Below are 20,905 nucleotides of genomic sequence, written 5' to 3'. Positions count from 1 at the left end.
CGGTGCTCAAGGGACCATGTGGGACGCTGGGAATCGAACCTGGGTTGGCTGAGTGCAAGGCAAACGCCCTACCCGCTGTGCTATTGCTGCAGCCCCTTGTCATAGTTCTTAACTACTTTGTAATACTATTTTCTTTGTCAGTGTTGTACTGCTTTTTTTTTTCACATTCATAATTGTATATTTTATATTATCATTCTTTTACTACTTGTATTTGAACATGAGTTTTTCCAAATTGTTCAGTCTGGTGTGGGAAGGAGTTGGGTAGGAAGTTAGGAACAGAATAGTTTTTTAGGTTTTTCTGTCAAAAGCCCTTGTCCTCTATTTGGATGAATTTTTCATTTTTCTTTAAAATATGGCTACATTGGGGCCGGAGCGATAGCACAGCGGGTAGGGCATTTGCCTTGCAACACGGCTGACCCGGGTTCGATCACCGGCATCCCATATGGTCCCCCAAGCACTCCCAGGAGTAATTCCTGAGTGCAAAGCCAGGAGTAACCCCTGAGCATCGCTGGGTGTGACCCAAAAAGCAAAAAAATAAATAAATAAATAAGATAAAAATAAAATATGGTTACATCTTGGGGCTGGAGCAATAGCACAGCGGGTAGGATGTTTGCCTTGCACTCAGCCAACCTGGGTTCAATTCCCAGCATCCCATATAGTCCCCCGAGCACCGCCAGGAGTAATTTCTGAGTGCATGAGCCAGGAGTAACCCCTGTGATTCGCCGGGTGTGACCCAAAAACAAAAACAAATATATGGCTATATCTTCTTTACCTCTCAGTAACTTAGATATTTAGAACCCAGGCCCTTAACTATAACTCCTGCCTTTAAAGAAAAAAAAAACAAAACGCTCCTGCCTTTTAAAATGCCTTTCTCTGGGTAGCTAGTACATCTTGCCTTGCACATACATGGCTAATTTGGGTTTGACCCCAGTACCCTATAAGGTCCCCCAAGCACCACCATGAGTGATCCCAGAGCATCGCTGTGTGTGGCCCCAAAACCAAAACTTAAAAAAAAATGACCAAAATGCCTCGCTCAGGACCAGAGAGATAATATAGCAAGTAGGATGCTTGCCTTGCACACAGCCAACCTGAGTTCTGTCCCTGATACCTCTATGGTTTCCCAAGTACCCACAGGAATGAATGACCCCTGAACATAGAACCAAGTATAAGTCCTGAGCACAGCCAGGTGTGACCCAAGAACTAAAAACATCACAAAGACAAAATGTCTCCCTCAAGGGCTGTGAGGTAGTATTTAGGGCACATGCTCCCAACCCTTATTTGGTCCCAGCACCACATGGGTCCCTCAGGCATCACCAGAAACAGCTCTGGAAGTCCTGCGCACTGCAAAAGTACTGGCACCGCATCCTCAGACCCTTGCATTTAACTACCATCTTTGTTGGCTGAGAATTGGCAGTGGGGCCACTGGGCCTCCTGAGGACCACTTGGAACACCCCCACCAAAATGCTTTCCTCAGGTGGTAACAGTTAAAGAATTTGTGGCGGGAAATCTGGAATTCTTTGTACTATCCTTTAACTTTTGTAGAAGTTTGAAATTACAGAAGAGAAGCCCATGCCGTGGTTTTGGAAGGGTTGTCAGATAATATCTGAGTCTTTTGCTTTGAGACCTCTCTTCATTTACTCTCAAATACTTTCCTATGCCTCCTTTCTCTGCCTTCTCCTGAGATATCCTCTATATTCAGTTCTAAATTTTGCAGTTCCCACATTAGGCTAAGAGCCCACTCTCTCTGTGAGTGAAAATTTGCCGTCCTCCCTCTAAGCCCCTTTCAAACTTTATGTCCTTCCATGTTTAGAAATGGTTTCTTGCATAGGTTTTATTAGTCTCACGTACTTTGATACATATTTACTTCTAATTTAGAATTTTCAGATTTTTATGGTCTCCTAGATACACTGAAGATGCAGAATTTATTTTTTAACGTTCATTTTGTTGATCTATGTGAGTTCTAAGAGGAAAATGGGAAAATTACAAACTAAATTGCTGCTGTGTTCCTAGGAACTTTAAGTTCAACTATAGCTATTCCTAGAAACGTTTTCCAAGTGTCCATCATAAAAAAAAAAAAGTACTGGTGGCCCAAACATTCATCTCAATAAGTTAGAGAAATAACAGAAAATTAAATGTAAAGAATATAGAAGGAAACAAGAATTAAAAACATATAATGCAGTTGAAAACACAAGTTTATCTCCATCTTTCAGGTAGGGAGTCTTGAAAGGTTTTTAAGAAGGAGAGTGACATGATCATGTTTGTTTTCCAGAAAGAGACCTCTGGCAGCAGTGTGGAGAATAGATAGAGGAGAAAAAAACTTATCTGAGAAGCCAGTTAGGAGGCTTTTTCAATCACTAGTTCAGGTAAGAGATGGTGGTGGTCTAATGTGGGATGGCAAGGAAGGAACATATTACAGGATTTAAGTGAAAACCATAGATTTGAACAGGTAAAAAGTTTTGGCTGCGGTTACTGGCACATTAATTGGAAATGGATAGACCAAAGGACTACCAGGTTACTAGAAATAAAAGTTTAAACCTGGTGTATCACTCAGGTTTAATCAGAAAAATAGAACTAGTTGAAGATACATTTAGAGAGGTTTAACTTATATAACAATAGGAGGTAGGTGGGCAAATTTAAAATCCCTTGGCTAGGCTAGAAATACTGAAACCTATGTTCATAGGTGGGATTTCTTCTATCTTAGGGAAGCCTCAGCCCTGCTCTTTCAAAGTCTTTTCAGCTTACTAAATTGGGCCTAACAGATCATCTTTGACTTAGTAATGTTGGGGCCAGAGAGATAGCACAGTGGGTAAGGTGCTTACCTAGCACACAGCCGACCCTGGTTTGATACCTGGCACTGCATATGGTCCCCTGTGAATTGCCACTAGTGATCCCTGAGGACAGAGCTAATAATAACCCCTGAGTATTGCCAGATGTGGCCCAAAAACCAACAATATATACATATTTAAATAAACCTCAGCTGGGCCTGAGTGATAATACAAGGTAAGGTATTTAATTTTCTGCATGCAGTCAACCAGGTTCAGTCCCCACTAGGAGTAAGTCCTGAGTGATGCTAGGTATGGCTCAAAAGCAAAAAAAAAAAAAAAAAAAAAAAAAAAAACACCTTAGCTAATTATATATATTAAATACAAATACAAAATACTTTTACACCAATACATAGATTAGTTTTTTAATAACTTTCAACTAGTAACCTAGTCAAATGTAAGACTTTATACTTGGCCTAAAATTGTGATTATATAATTTTTAAAATATCCTTCATGTTCCTTCAGACTCATTGTCTTCTATTTTAAATTAGCTCCTAAAAAGGGTGTAATTAAAAATATACCTTTCATTATAGCGATTTCATTGTACCAGGTTTGAATAATGCTATCAGAATATAAGTGTACTGTTGCTTGTACAACAGAATATACCATGTAAAACTTAAGTCAGAAGTTAATATATCTAAAGTTAGAGAATTCTGGCCAGAGAGATAGTACAGTAGCTAAAGAACTTGTCTTGCATTTAGCTGACCCCAGTTAGATCCCTGGCACCACATGTTCCCCTGAGAACCTTTGGCAGTGAACCCTGAGCTGCTGGGTATGGCTCAAAACCCCATATGCCTCCAGAAACATGCAGTTTCAGGACTATATGGATAGAGAGGTCTGGCATGTAGTAGTTGAAAATGCAGATATAAAAACTTGAAACTAAAAAGTAAAAGCATATAAATCTACATCTGAATTGTAGAAATATAAGGACTCACTTAAGAATAGTATTTACAGTGAAAATAGGAACGAAAATGATAATGCCATGGGGTAATAATACTAGCATTCATTAAAAGATGGAAGAAAAACCAGTGTTAATGATTATTATCACCAGCAGCATGGGAGCCAGAGTAGGAACCAGAGAGATAGTGTGGGACTGAAGGCATTCACCTTGCATGTGGCTGATCCCTGCGCACCATATGGTTCCTAGAGCCCAGAGCCAGGAGTATGCCCTGAACAATACCAGGTGTATCCCAAACCCAATAATAATAATAATAATGATAATAATAACAACAACAACAATAATAATGGAGGAAACGTTCCAATAAAAATATTCAAAAATATACTGAAAGTATATTATTTCACACTTCACAATGGAAACATTTCCATTAAAAAAAAATAGAAGAAGGCAAGGATGTCAGTACTATGGTATTTAGTCACTATTGTGTTTGCTAACTTTTGTTCTTCTTACAGGTTTCAGTCTACATGTTACTTCTTTGAGAAGCAGTATTTGAACCACCCCTACCCTTCCCCCATCCAGCCATCCCCCAAATCTGAGTTAGGTATTTCTCTGTATTTCCTTAGCATAGTTTACTCCCTCGTAATAACATGTATCACCCTGGATTCTAAGTGTTTATTGTTCTGTGTCTCCTGTTAGAATGAAAGCTGCATGAAGCTAGGGATTATCCATCTTGTGGTACATACCAGTGTATGTACATCCCAAACCTAGCACAACTCTTGGTCATGTTAAGCAAAGAGTGAAAAAAAAGAGTCAAGTGCATAGAAGAGGAGCATCCAAATGAGCATGAAAGTTGGAAAATATTTGTAGAAGTAAGTGATGTCTTAGCTAAACTTTAACAAATGTGATGAGATCAAGAGTTTGGATTGAAAGGGGAGGTACACAGGAATAAAAAAAGACTTTTGAGAGCTCTCAAAAATCTTATAAAAACTGTTTGAAATACATAAATAAATGAATAAAATACAGTAGAATTATTGTTTTAAACCTCAGTTCTATGTCAGTTCTTCCAAAATTAATCTGCAAATGCAGTTTTCATTAAAATTTAAATGGCATATACAATAAACTTAGTCATTATTAGATTTATATATAAAAAATAAAAAAGGAAAAGCCAGTGTAATTTGGTGTGCGGAGGTTGACGGGGAAGGAGTATTTTGGTTTTGGGTCACACCAGCAGTGTTCAGAGCTTACTCCTCTCTCTGCACAAAGGATTCCTCCTGTCGGGATTAAGGGGGGACCATATAGGGTGCTGGTGATAAAGCCCAGGTCAGCTGCGTACAAGGCAAGTAAGTGCCCTTCTCACTTTCTCTGGCCCCCCCAGTGTCATTTTAAAGACAACTCACAAGGTAGTGATTTTCCTCCTTATTTGAAACTTTAACAAATACGCCATGCTCCTATAAATGCAGGGACAGATTAATCAAGCATAAAACAGAGCCTAGATGTAAACCACATATGTTTATATGGGAACTTTGTAAATGTCAAGGTGACATTTTAAATCACTGAAGAAAGAGTATAATCTAAATTGTGTTTATACAGATATTAACTATATAAAATAAATAACCCACCTCATATCATACCCAAAGTCTATTTGAATTATAAGCAAAATTGAAGGGGTCTTTAGACAAAAATTTGACTGTATCTTAATATTAAATAAAATATAAATTTTATAAGTTATAAAATAGTGATAAACTTGGCTATATCAAAAATTCAGATTTGTGTACTACAAGACACCAACAACAGTTAAAGGATTAGGGCCAGGACTTAGTTCAGTAGAGCATTTGCCTTACATGTATGAACCCTCTGTCCAGTCCCTTTACTACAAAACAATACACAGTAGTATATTTGTTCTACAAAGCAACAAAAACACATAAAAAATGCACACATAGCAGCTAAAGGCTAGGAGAATATTTATAGAACAGAACATGTAATTGAGATCTTTACAAAAAAAATGTTTAATAGAAAAAGAGGAAATTCAAGTGGCCAGTAAACATCAAAATCGTAACTGCAAATTATTAGCAACTAGAAAAATACCAATGAAGTGAATAAGGTACCATGTCACCCCTTAGACTTGTAAAAATTTTAAAAAGATCAGCTGGGTGGACTGAGCACATGTAAAGCATATTTTGCATGACAAAAGTTCAGGTTTGATCTGTCCCAGGCACTGCCAAGAGTAGCCCCTGAGCACAGATCCAGGAGTAGCCCCAGGGCAGCACAGATACACCCCCAAAACCAAAAAGTAAAGGAAAAAAATATGTTATTTGTTGACGATAAAATAAAAGGAACTTTTACATATTCTTAGAATGTGATTTGATAAAGCTCTTTGGAGAGAAGTCTTCAGTGTCTAGGAAAGATGACACTGTACATATCTCAAAATCCATATTATACCACATAGATATGTAGCACTTGTGCTGAAGCTGTTATATTTAATGGCAGAAAATGAGAAACATCCTAGTCTCTATCAGTAACAGTTAATAGTATACAAATTGTCATTGTGCTATGCTGTTTCACAGTTCAAATGAATGATTTGTTAACATGGACAATTTTGCAGACTGTGTTGTGGAGATTAGTTAGAAAAAGGTGGTATTTGTATAAAGTTAGAATAGAACAAAAGTATATACTGGGTACATACGTATAAATGTGGTAAAGTTAATAAATCAAGGCTGGGGATTCAGCTCAGCAGTAGGCCTCTTGCCTCATATGTTTGAAGCCCTGAGTTCAGTCCTTATAACTACCCAAAAAACAGAAGAGGAAAAGGAAAAATAACATAGTGGCAGCGGGAATAGTCATTGTAGTCTTCAGACTTATTTCTTGATTCTTAATATAATCTGGTTGAGTTTTTCTTTTGTAATTAATATACAGCTTCTTCTGGAATCACATACTTCACTATCTTCTTGAAGATTGCTTTTTGCCTTTTTCCTATATTGATTTCCTCTTTTTTTTTTGTATTCCTTCCTCTTTTTTTTTTCAACTTATTGGAAGATTCATTAGAAAAGGGCACATAAATGTTTTTCAGACAACTTACAAGTGGAAAATACATAAGCAAATTTCAGTGATAGTTTAGAAATAACGTGGAAATGAAACAGTGATAGATTTTTATGTAGAAAATAATTCTCCTTCAGGGGTTGGAGTGATAGCACAGCGGGTAGGGCATTTGCCTTGCACGAGGCCGACCCGGGTTCAATTCCCAGCATCCCATATGGTCCCCTGAGCACAGCCAGGGGTAATTCCTGAGTGCAGAGCCAAGAGTGACCCCTGAGCATCGCTGGGTGTGACCCAAAAAGCAAAAAAAAAAAAAAGAAAGAAAATAATTCTCCTTCAGGGGCTGGAGCGATAGCACAGCGGGTAGGGCGTTTGCCTTGCACGCGGCCGACCCGGGTTCGATCCCCGGCATCCCATATGGTCCCCCAAGCACTGCCAGGAGTAATTCCTGAGTGCAAAGCCAGGAGTAACCCCTGAACATTGCTGGGTGTGACCCAAAAAAAAAGCAAAAAAAAAAAAAAAAGAAAATAATTCTCCTTCATAAAATGGAAAACAGTGACGAAATAGCTTAATGGGCTAGACCATATATTTTGTGTGCAGGAGTCCTAAATTTGATCCCTGGAATCTTATGATCTCCTAAGCACTTCTGAGTATGGACCCAAAATAAAATTTTTCTAAATAAGAAAAAAAATACCAAAAACTTACCTATTTTAAGTATGTTTCTATTGTCTCTATTTTCTTTGTCTTGCTTTATTTTTTGGATAATTTCTCATTCACTCCTCTTCAAACTTTCTTTTCTGCTATTTTTAATTTCTGAGTTTATGGGGGTTTTATCTTACATTAGATTTTTTTTTTTCTCTTTTGCAGTGCTGGGTTCCAAGCCTAGAACCTCATGCATGCAAGACAACTGCTCTGTTAGTGAACTGCATCTGATGTCTTTTTAGTTTTCTGCTTTTTTTATAGCAAACTATTCTCACATATGCAATATTCTTTCACAACTTTGATCATAATTATATTTTGAAGTTTTCTTACGTGTTCCTCCAAATTCCTTTTTGTTCTCATACATCTTCTATTTCAGAGAATTTCCATATGTAGATGCCATATATACAAATTATATCCTTGACTGTCTATTTAGGATTTAGTAGAAATCTAAAAACACTGACTCAAAGCTTCCACTTCCTTTATAGCATCCACTGATGTAGATATTCATCCTAGGATGATTTCCTTGGGCTGACGCTGAGGAGTCTATAGTGGTAATATACTTATCTCTCTCCTCTTGACTGATCAGATTATTCAAAGATAATTTTCCAGAGACCTGCCTAAAGGATAACAGTTCATTTGCCTGTCTGTTGGGATACTTGCTGAGAGAATGTCTATATTCAGTGTCTATGTTTGTAGTCATTTAATTTCTTGTTTGGGGTACCATACTGTCCCTGCAAGTATGCCTAACCATCTCCATCCAGTCCTCTTTTGCTTCCCAGAGATTAAACCTCCAGTAATATAATTAAAGAAAGGATTATGTGTAGCAGCATGGAACTATATGAAGGATCTCAGATCTAACTTCTTCTCAGATAGCTTCCCTTCTTCTTTTTAATTTACCATCATCATCCTTCTATCACCAGTTTCAAAAGTACCTACTGATGCTACTTCATGTGTATTTGAGTGTTCTACAGTATAAATGCAGTTGGTCCTTACTTTTCCCAACTAAACTAACTTTGAATTTTCTTGGATTTGCTGTGTCAGTTATAACTTGTCCACTTGCTTTTCTGCTTCTAAAATATTGGCAAATTTCGTGTTTTCTATACTGTTCTAGGTTTGTCTTTTTAATTCCTTGCCATAGTTAAAGGAGCTTAGGGGAAAGAATGAAATGGGCTATTCTTAGTTAATCTTCCATCTTAACACAGGATATATTCTTTGCATGATTAAAGAGTCCCATGATATAAAAAGTACATAAATGCTTAAAATGTTTATTTGTGATACTCAGTTGAAACCTTTTTTTGTGCTGAGACCAAGTTTGTGCTGATGCCTAGTTTGTTGCTATATAGACCTCTGTAAGACTGGTTAAGTGGCTTCATGACATTGTGGCTGGCTTCTAGAGCAAGCAGCCCGTGATGAATGAAGCAGAAGCTGGTATGACTTTAAGACCTAGCATCAAAAGTTATGTTCAGCTAGCGGGGGAATGGGGTGGTGGGGGTTATTTGTTTGTAGCCTATACCCAGTGGTGCTTGGGACTACTCCTGATGCTGTATTCAGGCATCACTCCTGGCATTTCAGGGACCATATATGGTGCCAGGGATTTAACCCTGGAATCTGTATGCAAAGTAAGTGCCTTATCCACTAAACTGTCTCTCTGGCCCATACAAAAAAAGTTGTGGTCTCTTTGTGTATGTGTCTGGTTTTTGGACCACATCCAGCATTGGCTCAGCGCTTATTCCTGGTCCCGTGCTCAGGAATCACTCCTAGTAGTGCTCAAGAGAGCGGATACCAAACCAGGGGTAGCCATGCACAAGGCAAGCGCCTTAACATCTGCTTAGTCAATCTGGTCTAGAGTTTGTCTCAAGCTAGAGAAAGTAATACAAAGGAAGAGATAAACAATAAAGAACTGGGCTGAGAAGAAAGAGCTGACTTCAGTCCTCAGCACTATTCTGCTGTACCACTGGGTTTACCCTGGAGCCCTTCCCCAAATCTGCAAAGTACTATAGCACTGCTGGGTCTGGGCACTGAACCACTCATTCTGGTTAGCCAAGTGTCACCAAAAGTAATTACCAAAAGTAATCCTAAACCTTCTGAGCATTGCTTGGAAACCACCACCACCATCTTCACAGGCAAAAAAAGAAGAAAGATAGAGCAAAAATTAATTTAAAAAATATTGCACTGTAGCACTGTCATCCCATTGTTCATCAGTTCGCTCCAGCGGGCACTAGTAACATCTCCATTATGAGACTTGTTGTTACTGTTTTTGGCATATCGAATATGCAACGGGTAGCTTGCCAGGCTCTGCCGTGTGGGCGGAATACTCTCAGTAGCTTGCTGGGCTCTCCGAGAGGGACAAAGGAATCGAACCCGGGTCGGCTGTGTGCAAGGTAAACGCCCTACTCGCTGTGCTATATGTGTGATAGCACATATAGAAAATAAATGAAGTAAAAAATTGATTATTTTTTTAAAAATTGTTGCAAACAATTATTTTTGTTGTTCTTGATCCATATATGGCAGTGCTCAAGGCTTACTCCTGACTCCATGCTCAGGGAACCAGAATGGGTGCTGGAAATAGAACCTCTGTCAGCTGCTTGCAAGGATCCCTACCCTCTGTACTACCTTTCTGGCCCCTCTTTTCTGGTCTGTTGCCAGTGTCAGGAATGAAAAATCAGTACTACTTGAGATCCTTTAGAAAAAAAAAAAAAGATTAATACAAGAATGTCATGAACATCTTTATGTCATTTAGTTTTATGACTCAGATTAAACACAACTTTCTAAAAATTGACTCAAAAAAAAAATGTGAACAGCCTGTATCTGTTAGAGACATTGGATTGATAAACCCTCTAACAAAACTGCAGTTCCAAATGATTTTACTGGTGAGTTTTAGCTAACATTTGAGAGAAAAATTCTGATCTTTCACAAATTCTTTTAGAAAACAAAAGAGGAAGAAAAGTTTTCAACTCATTTTATACATCTGATAATGACACCTGATAAAAAATAAATGAATTATGTGACACATCTTAACATTATCATCAGATTAAAAATTTTGTACTAGCATGGAAAGGTTGAGAACAGTTTGAAAAACATACAGGAAACTGCTAAAGGATGAAAAGGTTGAATGCTTTTGATGTCTATGAATGTGGATCTATAGTAGAGCACCTACCTTACAGCATGATTCCAGTTCAGTTGCTGGCATTACCCCACATGCCAAGTGTGACCCCTAGAAATACTGTTACTTGTGACCTCTGATACCACAGAAACAAACAAAAAAAGAACAAAGCTAGGCATAGGGAGATAAGTGGTATATAGCCCTCCCAGGGATAATGTACTGAGTTCAGTTCCCAGGACTACTTGGCACCCAGCACTGCCTAGAATGACTTTGAGTCCTGAGTACAGCTTGGAATGCTACTTTAAAAAAAAAAAAAAAGACCTTGTTCTGTCTACTTGTATTCAGCATTAAACTGAGGTTTCAACTCAGTGCACAGATGCAAGAAAAATAGACAAAAGACCTAATATTAATATTGTAAAGGAAGAAATAAATCTATCCCTTATATCCAGTATAAAAGATACTGTCTACATAAAAAATTCCAGTGCCAGAATGATGGCCCAGTGGGTATAGCATTTGCCATGCACACATTGACCTGGGTTTGATCCCTCAAGCACCACCAGCAGTGATCTCTGAGCACTGAACACTGATCACTGAGCCAGGAGTAAGCCCTAACCACCATCAGAATGGCCATACCCTCAAAAAAAATAAAATCCCAAGGAAGTCTGGGATTATAACTCAAGGACTGGAGTGCATGCTTTGTTTGCAGAATCCCTGGGTTTAATCCCTGGCACTGCATGTTCCTCCAAGCACCAAGTAAGGAATAACTCCCAAACACCGTCAGGTATTGTCACAAAACCAACCAAAAAGATCTCAAGGAACTTAAACCCCTCACTCCAAAATCACCAAGGAATTGATGAATATGGAAAATTTATAGAATATTGATCATGGATATTGATATAAGTATGAATGCTAGCAATATAACAATTAATACCAGCACTAGGAAGAACTTCAACAGACTGGACCGAATACTTTGCATATAGCACATGTGGGTTTTATCCCCAGCACCGTATGGACACCCAAGCACCACTGCAAGTAATTCCTGAGCACCACTAGATGTGCCCCCTCCCTCCAAAATAAAACCAGCATTCAAGAATTGGAAAAACGGAATGAGTCCCCAGGGATGGTTCAGTGGCACAAGTGGCACATCACTTCCATTGAGAGGCCACAAGTTTGGTCTCTGGTGCCTCCCACATGCATCAAGCATAGTCCCTGCAACTCTGCTGTCTGGAGCCTGCCAGTACTTCAGTGGGGTTTGCGGTTTCCAGCACATAGTCAGGTTTGTGCAGCACCGTGACTATAAGCACAGCCCCTTGCAAGCACCTGGCTGACTGAGTATGAGCACAGCAAATTTGTGTATGACTCCTGTTCATTAAAGCAAGGGACCAGTGGCAGGCAGTCATTTACCATTCATAATAATATTAAAATCACAATATTTAGGAATAGATTTTAAAAGAGATATTCAATGTGTTCAGTACCTCTACATTGGAGTTTAAGACTTTCTACTGAGAAAGCTAAGGAAGATACATATAAATGAGATACCATGTTCTTATTTTTGTTTTTTGTTGTTGTTGTTGTTGTTTGTTTTTCTCTTGGGGGGACCACACCTGGATGTGATCAGGAATCACTCCTGGTGGTGCTCAGGTGACCATATGGGAATTGAACCCAGGTCAGCAAGCGTCTTACTCACTCAGATAATCTCAACTGTCCCATGGTTTTTTTTCCCCCACAAGATGCATTTTCTTAGTCCAGAAGACCAGTAGACTTAAATGGTTAGTCCATTCACTCTAAATTGATCTTTGTGCAAAAACAGTTCAAAAATATTCTACTGGGCTTTAAAATAACATAAACTGGGGCTGGAGAGGTAGTACATTGTGTTGGGTTCTTGCTTTCCATGCAACCAACCCAGGTGCAAACCTTGACACCCTACATACTCCTCCAAACCATGCCAGGAGTGATCCCTGAGCACAGAGCTAGGAGTAAGCCCTGAGTACTGCTGGGTGTGACCCAAAAGCAAAAAATGCATATATTGACAAATTGATTCTAACATTTAAATGTAAAGGTGCAAAATCTAGAACAGCCAGAACCATTTTATGAAACAACAGATTTTATAGAACTGATTTGAAGTAGCAGTATTAAAATACTGTGATACTAAAAGAGAGGAATACAGTGTGATGTCATATAAATAGACATAATCAAATTATGCTATTACATTGATCTTAGCCTAAAGACTGATAGGCAGTTAGATTAACTATACTAGTTTATTTCTAACTGTTGCAGACCGAGACCAACTCATATTTGACAAAGATACCAACATAACTTAATGGGGAAAGGATAATCTCAGATAATGTTAAAAGAACTTAATAGTGTGTTGGGCCAGAGTGACAGTACAACACGTGGGGCATTTGCCTTGCACATGGCTGACCCAGGTTCAACCCGTGGCATCCCATATTGTCCCCTGAGTACCACTAGGAGTAATTTCTAAGTGCAGAACTAGGAGTAACCCCTGAGCATCGCTGGGTATGACCCCCCCAAAAAAAAATTTGAAAAGTGTGTTGAAAAAAGTAAGGATTAACCTCAGCTTATACCATACTCAAAAACTAATTCAGAATGTTTCATAAGTCAAAACATAAAAGCTAGAAAATAGAAGATTTTTAAGTAAATAGGAAAAGTAATCATGTCCTTGGAGGAGGCAAGATTTCTTCATATATTTCACCTAAATGAAAACCATTTCCTAGCACTTAAGGTGAAAAGGTAGGCCAGGGATGAAGTTCAGCAATGAAGCACTCTTTTTTTTTTTTTTTGCTTTTTGGGTCACACACCCCCAGCGATGCACAGGGGATATTTCTGGCTCATGCACTCAGGAGTTACTCCTGGTGGTGCTCGGGGACCATGTGGGATGCTGGGAATCGAACCTGGGTCAGCCGTGTGCAAGGCAAACGCTCTACGTGCTATGCTGCCGCTCCAGCTTCAGTAAAGCACTCTTATGATTGCAAACACTTATGATTGTAAGATTCCCTGGGTTCAATTCCTGTCGTTTCCCCCCAAAAAAGGGAAAAGAAAAGCAAGCTATAGCTGGTAGAAAACATTTATAAAATTTATGAACAAAACCTCCAGAATTTGTGAAAAAGTTACACATCATAATAAGACAGTAGAAAAAAATGGTGCATATCAAGCATTTTATGGCTGGGGAGATGGCTGAAAGGGATGACGCATATACGTCTGAGCACTTGCAGTGGGATATAAATTGGTACAGCTGCTATGGAAAATAGCATGAAGAATCCTCAAAAAATTAAATTTTGACTGCCTCTATGTCCCAGCAATTCCATTTTTTTCTGAAGAAAATTAAAACACTGAAATAAGAAATCAAAAAATCAATGCACCCCTATGTTTACATTTACATTATAGTAGCCAAAACATGGAACCAGCTTAAGTGCCCTTCATTGAATGATTGGACAAAGGTGTAGAGGTCTGAGGAGATAGTACCAAGTTTGATGCCCAGCACCACATGGCATCCTACTTTGTGTGGCCCTTAGTCTCCACTGACCAAACACTGCCAGGGTGGCCCTGGTGGTTCACAGATCTAAGAGTATTAAGACTGCATCTAAGTGACCAACCATGTCTGGATTGCCAAGTATCACCAGGAATGGCCCCTGGGTCCCTTGAAGCCAACTTGGAAAGACCCCACCCCACCCAAAAAAGGGGAGATGTGAGGGGCCGGAGCAAAAGTACAGTGAGTAGGGTGGTTGCCTTGCATGCTGCTGAAACTGGTTCAGTCCTCAGCACCACATATGGTCCCCCAAACTCTGTAGGAATGATCCCTGAGCACCACTGGGTGTCCCCCCCATTTCACTGTCAGATTCTTTTAAGTTCCATGGATACAGAGCTTTATATCCTGTCAGTATCTTAAGTGAAGTCTCTTTGAAATTTGCAGACTAGTTTGGGATAATTTGCATGAATACATAGGCCATTTTGTAGGCCTTCTATAATGCCTTTCAATATTATAAATAACTATTATTTCTATAGGTCTTATGCGTAAACATTTGTTGGGAGTCCAAGTGCCTTATATTTTTTGTTTTAAGATGTATCCTTTTGAGGCTGGAGCGATAGCACAGCGGGTAGGGCGTTTGCCTTGCACTCGGCCAACCCGGGTTCGATTCCCAGCATCCCATATGGTCCCCTGAGTACCGCCAGGAGTGATTCCTGAGTGCAGAGGCAGGTGTGACCTAAAAAGCAAAAAAAAAAAAAAAAATGTATTCTTTTAAATGACATTTTAAGTTGCTTGCCATTGTATAAAAACAATTTGTTTTCATGAATTCATCTTAAATCTAGCTACCTTATTTTCATTTTATCCATACTGGATTTTCTTTGTAGATAATAATGTTGTGAAAAATGATAATTCTAGTTTTACAATCTTTTTATCCTTAATTTCCTTTACTTTTAATTACTGTGCTTAACTGAGACTTGCTTTACTTTTGTTTTTTGGTTTTTGTTTTTTTTTTTTTGGTTTTTGGGTCACACCCGGCGATGCACAGGGGTTACTCCTGGCTCTTCACTCAGGAATTACCCCTGGCGGTGCTCAGGGGACCATATGGGATGCTGGGATTAGAACCCGGGTCGGCCGCGTGCAAGGCAAACGCCCTACTCGCTGTGCTATCGCTCCAGCCCAGTGAGACTTGCTTTAAATAGATTTAATTTGTTATAGATTTGCGTTAGTAGATAAATTCTATTGAAGTGAAGTAAGGAATTTTCCTTTGAGTCCTGGTACTGGAAGAGCATTAGGCATGGGGCTGATATTTTTGTTTTGTTTTGGGGCCACACCTAGCAGTACTGGGGGGTTACTCCTGGCTCTGTGCTCATGGGTCACTCCTGTCAGTGTTTGGGGGTCATCTGCAGTTCTGGGGATTGAATCAAGTTCCACTGCATGGAAGGCAGGCTCCTTAATCTCTGTAATCTCTCCAGCCCTATAGTGCTGAAATTTTTTTAAACATATATGCTGTACTTTATTTTTAATATTACAATGGTGAATCAGAATACAGCTCTAGGAAAAAAATCTTCATTTAGTACAGTACAGCTGTTTTATGGCTATATAGAATTCTTTTTCAACAGCAGTATGTAATTAAATGAGTATACCATAAGTGTTCATCCCTTTACCCCTTGCCCTAGTGATTTCCAGTGGAGTATCATTACATTTTGTTTTCTGTTGTTATGCCTTTGTTAACCTTACTGCACTTTGGTTTCTAATAAATAGATTCAAATGGTGTACATGTGCAGCCGTTTCAGCATACAGTGCTGAACTTTATCTAATGCTTTCTTTGGATCTATCATCTATGGGAATTCTTATGTGCTTATTTTCTTTAATATGTTCATGTAATATACTCTTTTCTTTATTGAATCACCATGAGATACAAGCTTTCATGTTTGAGTTACAATCACACTGTGATCAAACACCCATCTCTCCCCCAGTGCATATTCCCCACCACCAATATCCTCAGTATATCCCCCCCTTTTCCCACCCTCCCACTGCCTCCATAGCAGACAATTTCCCCCATGTAGTATACTCTTAATAGTACTTTTGTTTTAAGGGGGCCACACCTGATGGTGCTCAGAGCATACTCTTTGTACAGAGCTTATGGGTGCTATCAGCGGAGCTGGGGGTTTATGCAGTGCCTGAGACTGATCCTGGACCTCCAGCATGCAGAGCCTTTCCACTAGCCCTTTGAGCTGTCTCTCTGACTTAACTAGATTTTGTTTTGTTTTGGAGATCCACTCAGAATGCTCAAGGACTGCTCCTGGATCAGTGCTCAGGAGTCACTTCTGTTGGTGCTCAGGGAACCACAGGGTGCTGGAGATTGAGCCCATGCCTCCTGCATGAAAGCCAGCACACCAGTCTATAGACCCATCTCTCTAATCCCTGTTCATGGATTTCTTTTTTAATGTGAAATTTAAGCATTAATTTTGAAAAGGGAAGAAGGAATAAAATTGTATATATGTTTATATATTTATATATGGATCTAGATACAGATTTATAAAATACTAAGGATTTGTGGCCACAGAGATAACTCAGCTACTGATTTCAGCTGATCTTTTGTAAGCGCTTTATATTTTCAACCAACTTTCATTTTCAATCAGATGTCTACATTCATGATAAATAGCAAGATGATTAGAAAGATAATGGGATAAATGGTAAGGAAAATAATAAAAGAATTTTCAGAAGGATAAATAATATTTGTTCGGTAGTTAGAATTCTTTGATGTGATTTACAAATAGTGAGTTTTAGTATTAAATAACCAGTGAAGAAAATTTATCTGTAAAGTTGTAGAAAGGCAGCATAAGCATGTTTACTGAGACCAAGGGTGATGTCGCTCAGTGTTAGAGTGAATGTTTTGCATGTATGAGGCTGGGTTCAATGTTGCAAAAGTTTAAAAATTGTATATTATGGCCGTGGGAGATGGCTCAAAGGTTTGGGGTGCATGCTTTGCATGCTGGAAGCCCGGGTTCAGCCCCTGGCACTGCACATCTCCCTGAGCACCTCTGAGAGCAGCACAGAGCAAGGAGACCCCAAACATTTCTAGGTATGAAAAAAAAAAAGAAGAGTAATGATAAAACAACAAAAATAGCATACAACTCATTATATATTTTCCCCTTTCTATTTAAAAACATTAACTCAAATAATGTATGCTTATTTGGTTTGTAATCTGCCAATTGTTTTTAGTGCACAATATTATTCTTAGATTTTTAGTAGAAAAATTATATGCATGTTTTAGACTATTGTATATTTGAAAAAGACATTCAGATTGTTCTTTACAATCTTACCAGTCATGTTTAGTTAGCTAGAAATTTTGGCGGTGTTTCTAAAGTTTATTTGAATGGTGGGTAGCAGTGAGTATTCTTATTATGTCTCTCCTACAGAAATACTCATGAGAGAGAGTACAGGAGGCGAGGCATTTGCCTTGCATGCTGCAGCAATTACTATGACAAGTCAAATCCCCAGAACCATAGTCATTGCTGAGCAAAGGGCTAGTAATAGACCCTGGATACTGCTGGTTATTTCTCCCATCCCCAAAAAGTACTCATGGATGTGCACACAATTACATGTATATGCATACATACATAGTCATATATAGTCACTGAACATCTGTTGTTTGGAGGCCACAACTGATGTGCTCAGGAGTTGTTCAAGACCCCCAAGTACTGAACTGTGCCCAGCCCAGTACTTGGGGGTCACACCCCACTGCTACTTCAGGAACCGTGTGGTACCAAGAGATCTAACACGGGCTTCTGTCATGCAAAGCATGTATACTACCCTTCAAGCTGTTTTCCTGGATTCTAAAATGTTTTCTGTAACAATCAAGACCAACATAAATACCCATCATTAGGAACATGAGGTACCTGCATGGGTGAAATAGCTATGCCAGAGGAGGAAAGGATTTCATATTAGTACCCACAGTTCTCTCTCTGAGAAATTTGAAGAAAAAGAATCAAAACCCACAATCGTGTTTCTAATATTTGGTCATTTTTTTTTCTTTTTGGGTCACACCTGGTGATGCATAGGGGTTACTCCTGGCTCTGCATTCAGAAAATACTCCTGGCAGTGCTGGGATGCTGGAATTCGAACCCAGATCAGCCGGGTGCAAGGCAAATGCCCTACTGCTGTGCTATCACTCCAGTCCCTGCCATATTTTTTTAGGAGGGGAGAGAGAATATATGTATTCACCTAATTTATTACGCACAGTTTATATCTGATCTCAGGTTTTTAAAAAGTCATTGGTACATTTTTGTCTTTTAAGTGCATATTCAACCAGATGAAAAGAGGTAGGGCACTTGTCTAGAATGCAGGCAATTCCACTCCAATCCCTGACAGTACTTAATATTATTTCCATCACTGTATCACTGTCATCCCATTGTTCATCAATTTGCTTGAGCAGGCACCAATAACATCTTCATTCGTCCTAGCCCTGAGATTTTAGCAGCCTCTCTTTACTCATCCTTCCCAACAGTGCCACATTGGAGGCTCTTTCAGGGTTGGGGGAGTGAGACCCATCATTGTTACTGTTTTTGGCACATCGAATGCACCTCGGGGAGCTTGCCAGGCTCTGCTGTGTAATATTATTTCCATAAAGAAATTAAAAGAAAAGGTAGTGTATATTAAAAATCAAGGATCTAAAGATTTAAAAAGAAAAAAAAATGAAACACCTGTAGTAGGTAGCCTTTACCCCGACACACTACATATCCGGAGACATATTGTTAAAACCCTGATGTTCAAAAGTGAGTATCTTAATTTGCCTAAAGTGGGAGTGATAGTGTAGTATAGGGTGCTTCTTGGGGGCTGGAGTGATAGCACAGCGGGTAGGGCATTTGCCTTGCACGCGGCCGACCCGGGTTCAATCCCCGGCATCCCATATAGTCCCCAAGCACCGCCAGGAGTTAATTCCTGAGTGCAAAGCCAGGAGTAACCCCTGAGCATCGCTGGGTGTGACCCAAAAAAAAAAAAAGGTGCTTGTCTTGCACACAACTGACCAGGATTTAATTCCTTGTATCCCGTTTGGTCCCCCAAGCCCTGCCATCATGACTACAGAGCCAGGAGTTAGCCCTGAGCACCACCAGGTGTGTCCCAAAGAGAAAAAGAAATTTAACTTAAATAATAAACAAACTGAGTCAAAAAAAAAGAAAAAGAAAGAAAGAGATAAAGACCATCATGTAGAAAGATTAGGGGCCTAGATAGTACAGGGGTTAAAGTGCTTGCCTGACACACAATACAGCATGGTCCCTTGAGCAGCCCCAGAGGCTACCCAGCTCCACTGAGGTGACCTAGGTAGTCCCTGGCACTTCAGGGTATGAGCAACATCTTTCAGCCCTCACACTGAACCACCGGCCCAAATGACTGAGAAGAGCTAGGGGGAGCCGCTGAGCTTCCAGAGCACCCTTGGGAGACCCCAAAATAATAATAATAAAATCAAGCTTACACTTGGTTGAGACTTATAGATAGAACAGGGATTAAAGTTCATGCTTCAGATGCACACGACCCAAGTTCAATTCCCAGCACACATCGCCCCTGAGTTTCACCAGGTGTGATCTCAGAGACCCTGAGTCCCATCAGGTGGTGCTAGTAGTGGTCCCCAGCAGGACCCAAGCAGTACCGCATTCTCAAGCCCTGCCACTGAGCTGTCTGGCTTAATCATCTGTGTATCACTTCCTGACCACTAGTGACTAGAGGCTCCCCTCAAAAAGAATTTTTTTTTTGTTACATTTTGCATGTAGTGAGCAGGGTTTTTTGGTGTTTTTTTGGTTTTTTTGTTTTTTTTTTTTTTTTTTTTGCTTTTTGGGTCACACCCAGCGATGCACAGGGGTTACTCCTGGCTCATGCACTTAGGAATTACTCCTGGCAGTGCTCGGGGGACCACATGAGGTGCTGGGAACCAAACCCGGGTCAGCCGCGTGCAAGGTAAATGCCCTACCCGCTGTGCTGTCACTCCAGCCCCGTAGTGAGCATATTTTTTAATAGAAAAATAAAAGGATAGGATGTGGCATATTGTCTGTTTAGATGTTTCATAGTTTTTTGGTTCTTTATATATATATACATATATATATATATAGACACCGTGGTTTATAATACTGTTAATGTAGGGTTCCATGCGTGAAACATTCCAGCACCACATCCTCCTCCCCTCCCAAGCCCTGCCTGTGGTCAGCTTCCTACTGAAGACCAGTTCTCAGTCTCTGTTGCCTTCAGGCATTCTTTATTCCTCTACTGTGTTTCTTCATATCCCACATATGAGAGAGCATTATGTGTCCGTCCATCTTGTGTTTAGTAGTAGTATTTTTTTTAAAAAAAATGAATACTGTTCTACTAACCATTGGTGACACTCTTAAAATCCTAAAACTTAAAAAAATAATAAATACTGATTGTTAAAAAAAACTGCCAGTTCAGTAACATTTGATACCACTGTTAATGAAAATCTGTACACAACTGGGAAAGGTCTTTCTAAAGTACCATCTAGGCTGTTGTAGAAAGCATTGCTCAAGGAGCAGTGTCTGGGGTCGGAGTGGTAGTACAAATGGGTAGACCTCTTGCCTTGCACATGGTTGATCCAAGTTTGACCCATCTGGTCCCCCCAGGCCTGCCAGGAATGATCCCTGAGCACAGAACCAGGAGTAAGCTCTGAACACCACCAAATGTGGCCCCAAAATAAAAAAGAAACAGTGCATAACCTTCCAGCTACTAATAGGTTCTGACCTTCTTTATCCCTTTTACTGGGCTTGTCTTATATCCTATTCTTAATTGTCTTGTACAATATAAGACAATTACAGTTTTTACAGTAGAGAATGCAGTCATTTGTTTAACATGAT

At 39.6% G+C, this 20,905-nt stretch overlaps 1 protein-coding gene across 4 annotated transcripts in view; it reads left to right on the top strand.

The window, feature by feature from the left end:
• Positions 1 to 20,905, top strand: part of AGO3 (argonaute RISC catalytic component 3) — a 114,914-nt gene that overhangs the window by 55,682 nt on the left and 38,327 nt on the right. The window contains exon 1 of one of the 4 annotated variants that reach the window (XM_055139785.1): positions 124 to 4,589. The exons of the other annotated variants lie outside the window; for them this stretch is intronic. The gene's annotated coding sequence lies outside the window, so the exon portion shown is untranslated. Of the gene's footprint in view, positions 1 to 123; positions 4,590 to 20,905 lie in introns of those variants that run through there. 4 annotated transcript variants of the gene reach the window in all.

Source organism: Sorex araneus, chromosome 5, assembly GCF_027595985.1.
Source record: "Sorex araneus isolate mSorAra2 chromosome 5, mSorAra2.pri, whole genome shotgun sequence".
NCBI lineage: Eukaryota > Metazoa > Chordata > Mammalia > Eulipotyphla > Soricidae > Sorex > Sorex araneus.
This window is presented reverse-complemented; position numbering and strand designations above follow the sequence as displayed.